Genomic DNA, 8,509 nt, shown 5'->3' with positions numbered 1-8,509 from the left:
AATAAAGTACAAAATATTTTTGGTTATTCAAGTGAATCATTTTGTTTTTCTTAAAGAAACTAAAAATCTTTTTGGTGTGTTAAACTTAACTCATTTTCTCCCTCTAAAATTGTGACATATTGAAAAATATTTACAATTTTCTATACAAAAAGATAAAAGTAAAACTAAAATAAAATGTGTTTAAAAATAGAAGAGAAATAAAATAAAACTAAAGTAAACTAAAACAAGTTTAAAATAAAATAAAATTAAGAATAAAACAAAGTAAAATAAAAGTAAAAATAATAAAAAATAAAATGAAAATAAAAAATAAAAAATAAAAATAGAACAAAATTAAGTAAAGTAAACTAAAATAAAATAAAATAGATATATAAACACTTAATTTTGAACAAACGAGATCATGCCCAATGACTCAACAAGATACAAAAATCGGGCACGATCAAAGGCTTTTGTAAACAGGTCTGCAAAGTTGTAATTAGTGTGGACCCGTTCAATGGTGACAAGTTTCCGGTCATAACAATCACGAATGAAATGCATTCGGATGTCAATGTGTTTTGTCTTTGAGTGTTGGACCGGGATTTTGACAATACAAGTTGCTGCCTCATTATCACACTTAATGGGGTTGTTAAAGAAATTCAAACCATAATCCAGGAGCTGATGCTGGATCCATATCACTTGAGAGCAGCAAGTAGAGGCAGCAATGTATTTTGCTTTGGCGGTGGAGGTGGACACGGTGACTTGTTTCTTGCATTGCCAAGAGGTCAACCTATCACCCAGGAACTAACATCCACCTGGTGTTGACTTTCGATCAAGATTGAAACCCCTATAATCACTGTCGGTGTAAGCATGCAATACCATAGGGGAGTCTTTGGGATACCAAAGACCTAAGTAGGGCTTTCCCTTAAGGTACCGAAAAATACGGTTTACTGCAGTTCGCTGAGATTATTTTGGATTTAATTGATATCTAGCACACTGATAGATAGGGAACATGATGTCCGGCCTGCTGGAAATGACATACATCTGCAGGGAGCCGATCATATATCTGTAGAGATGTGGATCAACTGGAGTTCCTGATGGATCTGGAGCAAGCACAGGCCTGGTAGCAATCAGAGTGAGAAAAGGAGAGGAGTCATTGAACCCAAACTTCTGGACGATGTCTCGAGCATACTTTTCTTGATGAATTAAAATTCCATCCTCATTTTGTTCAACTTGAAGACCCAAAAAGAAAGTCATCTCTCCTAACGAGCTCATCTCAAACCGGCTTTGCATGACCTCAGTAAACTCTCTACACAGTTTATCAGATGTAGATCCAAAGATAATGTCATCAACATACACTTGGACCAAAATCTGATCACCCTTCACCTTTTTGATAAAGGGCGTTTGATCGATAACTCCTTTTCTATGGCCATTCTTTAGCAAATCTTTAGCTAAGGTAGTATACCAAGCATGGCGTGCTTGGCGAAGGCCATAGATAGCTTTATCAAGGCGGTACACGTAGTTTGGACGATCATGATCTTCAAAACCTGGTGGCTGCTTCACGTAGATCTCCTCCTTCACCTTTCCATACAAGAAGGTGGTCTTTACATCCATATGATACACTTTGAAATTCATGTACGAGGCATAGTCCAAGAAGAGAGGAATTGCCTCGAGCCTAGCCACAGGTTCATAAGTTGCATCGTAATCAAGACCTTTAAGTTGAGAGAAACCTTGCACAACCAGTCTTGCTTTGTTTCTAGTAATCACCCCTTATCATCTTTCTTGTTTCTGAAAACCCATCTTGTCCCAATAGGTCTCTTGTTCTGAGGCATCTTTACTAGCCTCCAAACATGAAGCTTCTTGAACTGTAGCAGCTCGTATTGCATAGCTTTAACCCACGAGTTTTCCTTCGGGGCCATTTTGTAGTCCTTCGGTTCTACCTATGAAATAAAACAAGCAAAAAGACATCTGTTAATGTTACTGGATTTACTCCTTGTTTGGATTCCAGCAGACGGAGAACCAATTATGTTGTTAGTGGGATGATTTCTGTGGATGGGCATCTGAGGAATGTCCTCGATAATGGTAACAGGTTCTGCTTGAAGATTAACAGACTGGTTCTTTATGGGATGAAAAATGTGAGGAGCACTTTCAAGAACATCAGCGATTGATTGAATAGAGTCAGGTTGATCAAATCTATTCTCTTGAGCAATTTGTTCTTCCCAGAGATGTTCACCATATGGAACAACAATGGTATCGATGGGAGTTGTTTCAGTGTTGTCAGAATCACCAGTAGCAGGCCCTTAGATGGTAGCAACAACTCGAACAGTTTCATCTATAGAGGGAGGTGTGGCAACAGATTCTACCATGCTAGGAGCTGCTTGAAGGTCTGCCATGGGTTCAGTCTGGTGTTGTTCCACATTGTCGGCAGATTGAAAGGAATCATCTGAATCAGTATAAGATACATCTTTGACTTCAACCATTTCACTTGAATCGGCAGTTTGAAGAGCAGGATTGTCAGCAACTTGATTATTTTCTGGCAGGGGATCAACTGGTGGTGCAACGGGTGGTACTATTATGTTAGAAGGCTCAACATGTAAACTCACTTCAGACAAACTATTGATAAGGGATTGAATCAACAAAGGCTCAGTTAAAGAAGATGGGACTTGAGTAGTTGCAGGTGGTGGAGTATACATGCCACGAAACTGTTTGAACAGGTAGTCATAATCAAACAACCAATCGGGTCCCGTGCGTGCATCGGTGGTATTAAGCTCTTGCCAGTCAACATTAAATGATTCCACTATCAGCATGGTCTTCTTATTATAGACACGATAAGCGGTTTTGTTAGCAGCATAACCAACAAAGTAACACTCATCTGCCTTTTCGGCAAATTTTGGATCAGGCTGAGCACTAGTATGGAGTAGGGTGTAGGGACATCCAAATGTCTTAAAGTAGTTGACTTGCGGCTTTGTCTTGTAGTAGACCTCATACGGAGTCTTCTTCATGCGCTTGTTGATGATCACATAGTTCTGAATGAAACAAGCAGCATTAATTGCTTCACCCCAGAAGAACAAAAGAAGTTTTGAGTTTGACAACATAGTTCTGGCAGCTTCAATCAATGTTCTGTTTCGACATTCAGTTACACCAGTTTGTTGTGGAGTGTAAGGCATACTGAAGTGGCGACCTATTCCATTTGAACTACAAAATTTATCTACAGTTTGGTTGCAAAACTCGGTTCCGTTATCGCTTCTTATACACTTCACCTTCTTGTTTGTCTGCCTTTCCAAAATTGTAATGAACTTGATTAGAAACTGGGCGGTTTCATCCCTTTGCCCTATAAGGAAAGTCCAGCTGAAACGAGAAAAGTCATCAGTAATCACAAGACAATGGGCTTTTCGGCCGATTGCCAATGGATGGATAGGACCAAACAAATCCATATGTAACAGCTGAAGAATGGAACCTATGGAGTTAATCGTATTGGCCCTGTGAGGGAGCTTGTGTTGCTTGCATTTAGAGCACGAAAGACATTTTTCAATGCAAGAGAGATTTAATAGGCAATCCCCTCACATGCTCACCTTTGACCAATTTGTTTAAGTTTTTGAAATTTACATGGCCAAGAAGTTTGTGCCATAGAGATGAGTCATTCTCTGAGGCCTTAGATATTAAACATGAAGCGGTCCTACATGAGTAAGAGCTATTCATATCTAATATGTAAGCATCATTATGCCTCAGAGTACGTATCAGAATCCATCCTTTTGGGACTTTGAAACCTGGTTTGAGAATCAAGCATTCATTCTCAGTCAATTATGTGGAGTATTGTCGATCCCAGATTTGTGAGACACTTAGCAGATTGTGGTTCAGTTGCCCCACCAAATAGACGTCATCAAACGTCAGGATCCCATTCGACACTCTTCCACGTTTTGTGATATTACCTCCCACATCTCTAGCAAAAGAAACTAGTCCACCATTAAACGGTTCAACGTCGAACAACAAGGACTCGTCTCCCGTCATGTGTCGGGTGCATCCACTGTTTAAGTACCAAATACTGTTGACAGACCTTCTTGACTGACCCTACACACATTAGAAAACTAATTAGATATGGGCTATGCAGTTAATGCCAAAAAATTGCGCATATCAGTCAATGACCGATATCTGAGATATTGGTTATTACGGTGGGATAGCAGTGTGTGTGTGTGTGTGTGTGTGTGTGTGTGTATAACACCAAAAGTTATCTAATATTAATACTTAAGTCTTAATACCAAAATCATAAAAGTCAACAGTTCAAAACACAAAATAACAATTTGAAAATCATAAAAGTCAACGGCGATAGGAGTGGTGGAGTGGCTGGAGATTGGAGAAGAAACAGGAAGTTGATTGTCGATGTTTAAAGCCGTTCAATAATAATCAGATATAGGGCTTAAGGTTAAATCAAATGGAATTGGGCTATGGGCCAAAAAAAAGGTAAGGGTTTGGGCCAAAAAGTTTAGCAAATTTGGGTAAAAAAATATTTTACTGATAAACTCGTCGATTTAACCGATATATCGGTAGTCAAATAGCGGCAAAATAGCAGTAAATATCGCCGCAAATAGCGGAACCGATTTTGGACTGCTATTTTACTGATGGGCCGCTAACCGCTATAGCACCTATATAGCATCGATATTGATAGCATAGGATATGGGTTCCCAAGACTTAGATGTCTCAGAAAGGTTTACCACACAGTTATCTTATTGTATTGTCGTGTCATCAATTATGAAGTTTTGGGACATGTCAGAATCAGAAGAACAGTCCTTGGGAATTCATGTACGTGCAGGTTTCCTGGTTTTAGAAGTTATTCTTGACTGTATTCTTCTTGGTTTCAAAACAAAATCCTCAGATTTTTCAATCTTTGGATCTCTTTTGTTGTTTCTTTTTAGTGAATTCCTTGACTTTTCAGTATTGAAATTCCTTCTTTCTCTCTCCTTTTTGGTTATCCAGAAAGGAGGTTAACTGATTTTCTTGTTTCTGGACCTCATATCCATTTCACTGGAAGAACTATCAGATTGATCATTTATTGTTCTTGAGCTTGGAGTAGCTCTCGAACGGAATTGATTAAACTGATTGTTCATTTCATGTTGCCTTCTATGCCAGTTCTTGCAATGTATTGCAAGGTGAGATGGGTTACCACACACAAAACAAAGCCTTTTTTTGTTATCCCTATAGAACTCATCAGTACTATGATACATAGGTTATGGTGAATAAGGTGATGCTTGGAAAAGAACACACATATTATCTGATCTATAACCATGGTCATCAAAGATATTTGAATAGAATGAATTTACATAATCTTGTTGATGACTCCCATAATAGTTATTATCAAATTGATTGTATAGTTAAGGATGATAAGCTTGATTAGTTGATTATGAAAATTATTTCTGTGTGGTGGAACATATTTACTTGAGGTACTAGGTTTATCATTTTCAAAACAATTTTCTTTAAATTTATCTCCCTCTACTTTACCATCACTTAATGAACAACTAGGCATGTTTGTCTCAACATACACCTTTTCTTGCACATTTCTATTGTAAACAATCTCATCAAAAATAGTTTCACAATCACTATCGGAAGTGGAAACATCATTTTCATTCACATCATTAAGAGAAGTGCCAACATTAACACTCTCACACAATACATGATTGTTCAAAATATTTTTCAAATTGTTATAATTACAGACCAGGTTAGAAACAGATGATTTTAGATTCACACTTGAATCAAAAAGTGAATTTAAAAAATTTTTATCTCCAAAACCCTTATTCTTTTCCACACACCCACTTTCTTCTACACGACCTGCTGAACAAGATGAACCACCATTTGGATTAACTAATGGAAGAATTGGATCAACTGCTTTGGGGACAGTAGGAGTGAATGTATTTGGTTTTGGCACGTGTCCAATACCATAGAACATCTCATCCTCAGGTGGGGAGTTGAAACTAAAATCGGGTAGGCTAGTATAATTCTCATTGAATGGTGGTGGAACAACAATATTATCATTGCCTATTCCTGTTTTCTGTCTCACCCCAATCTGTGCCCCAATTATCCCATTAAGTTTATCAGAAGCTAACTCAAATTTTTCAACAACTATTTTCCTTTGAGATAAATCTAGCTCTAATTTAACAATTTTAGCATTAAACTCAACCACACATTTTTCATGATGTTCAGCTAGTTTTTCAGCTTGGAAATTTTTTTCATTTAACTTAGCCATATCATTATTATGAGTTTTAATCCTAGTGGCATAGATCTTTTCAACTTTTTTAAGTTCATCATTCTGACATTTAATACCAAAGATTTGATCTGAAATGGCAGTATTATGGGTTTTATAGTGCATAACTTTGTCAATATAAGCTTGTGAGAAAAGTTTGTGTACCTCGGGAATGACAGAGGTAGGTGCAGGTGTTCCAGCAGCAGGGCTTGATGAGGTGCCATTGTAACATTCGCTACTTTTCAAACCTAAAAATCCGACCCATTTTAAATTTCCGGTCTTTATTTAGGAATATATGTACAAATATATATATATATATATATATATATATATATATATATATATATATATATATGGTTTTATCTATGTATTCATATTCATTGAACCGACATGTTTTGACGTTTCGATGCCATCGTAATTTTCATTTATTATTTATATGATATTCTCGAAAATTCAAGTAATTAATCAATTGTTTTCTATTCAATTCATTTAATTTATAAAACTCTGAATTTAGTGTTGTACTTAAATGAGACCTGAACCATTCAGGAATAATACAAAAAAGTATCTAAGTTTATAAACTTCTATTTTCATTCCTAATATATCTTAAAGTTCAAGGTTTAAAACATAAATGAATTTAAATTTATATTTAAAGGAAACATGAAAGATGAAGGGCTATTAGTGTAAATATGAATATAATATAATAATAATAATAATAATAATAATAATAATAATAATAATAATAATAATAATAATAATAAGTCATATACCGGTTTCTAATTTTAGATTTTAATGTATTCATTTAAGTCAATATAAGCAAAAACAACCTTAATGTATTCATTTAAGTCAATATACCGGTTTCTAATTTTAGATTTTAACTACTTTTTTATTTTGAGAGTTACATATAATTTGTAACTAACAATCACTTAAAATATGAACAAATTCATCAATAAATATAGATTTCCATCTTTTTTTTAATGTTCACATCTAATTAATTAAAATTGGACCAAATTCATCAATAAATGTAATTTCATTTAAGTTTTTCGTTCAAATTATCATCAAAGTTTATGGTAATTCGATTTTATTTATTTATTATGAACAATAATTTTGTTTTACGTATGTCAATATTAACAAAAATCTCGGTCATTCTTTTTAATTCGTAATAAATATAGTTGAAAATTAATTTTTCAACCTACTCAATATTATATAAAATACACTATATACTACAGTATATTGATTTGGTCAAACAAATTAAACAATCATAATGATTCTTTCAAAAGAGGAAACTTAATTTATGCAAAATAAAATCCAAACAAACTTCTCATAACTTATTGAATTATTATTTATATAGAAAGAACATAATTTATGCTAACCATAAAAACTTGGTCTTCCATTAAAATATTTTTACCATAAACTTTCACACCTAAACTTCAAGCCTATATATTGAATACTTGAGCTTACAAAATATGTCACTCTTAAATTGTCACTCCTAATACTTGGTGGGTTATTAACTCAGAGATTCAATAATTTGGAAATGGTGTTTAAGTTGAATGATATTATAAGTTTGAAGGTATGTACGATTTGTTTGTAAAATACGCTACTTTGTATAATCGATATAATTATACGTCAGTCTATGTAACTTATTGTTCTCTGCATGATATAAGATTTCTAAATTTTTGACATGTTAATCGTATTTTTTTATTTTATATTTTAGATGTCTTCAAGATCCAAGAGACGCACTAATTCTCAATCATCATCTTCCAATAAGAGGAATAATACAAATGGTTAGTGAGTTTAATAATTTAAGGTTACTCTCTAAATACTATGTTATAATAATAATAATTTTGTTTGCAAAACGTGCAGTGTCATCGTCTAGACAACCATTGCGTATCATATCCAACGGTAATAATTTTTTTATAAACCATCAATTGATTTAAAATGTTAATATTTTATGACCGTCTTTTTTTATTAGATCTAAAATTTTATGAGATATACGGCAAGTAACATGAAGTTTGAGGACCATTCAGAGTATAGCTCGAGCCATGGTAGGACCTGGTCACTAAATGCGTGTTCTTACTGATGTAAGATTTCATGAAATTCATATTTACAGTTTTATTTTTATATGTTGAGATCTCCCTCTATTCATATTTACAGTTTAAGGACGATTTGAAAACTAGCTCTAACCATGGTAGGACTGGGTCACCAAAGTTCCACCTACTCCTTCCAAGATTCAAATATATCGGAAATTTTAATGATACATATTCATCATCTTTAATTTTAATGATACATTCCTATCATTTATACATT

The sequence above is a fragment of the Bidens hawaiensis genome, unplaced genomic scaffold (assembly GCF_021521415.1).
Source record: "Bidens hawaiensis isolate Kalapana, Puna unplaced genomic scaffold, B.hawaiensis_p1.1 tig00024848_1, whole genome shotgun sequence".
Classification (NCBI taxonomy): domain Eukaryota; kingdom Viridiplantae; phylum Streptophyta; class Magnoliopsida; order Asterales; family Asteraceae; genus Bidens; species Bidens hawaiensis.
Note: the sequence above shows the minus strand (reverse complement) of the source record.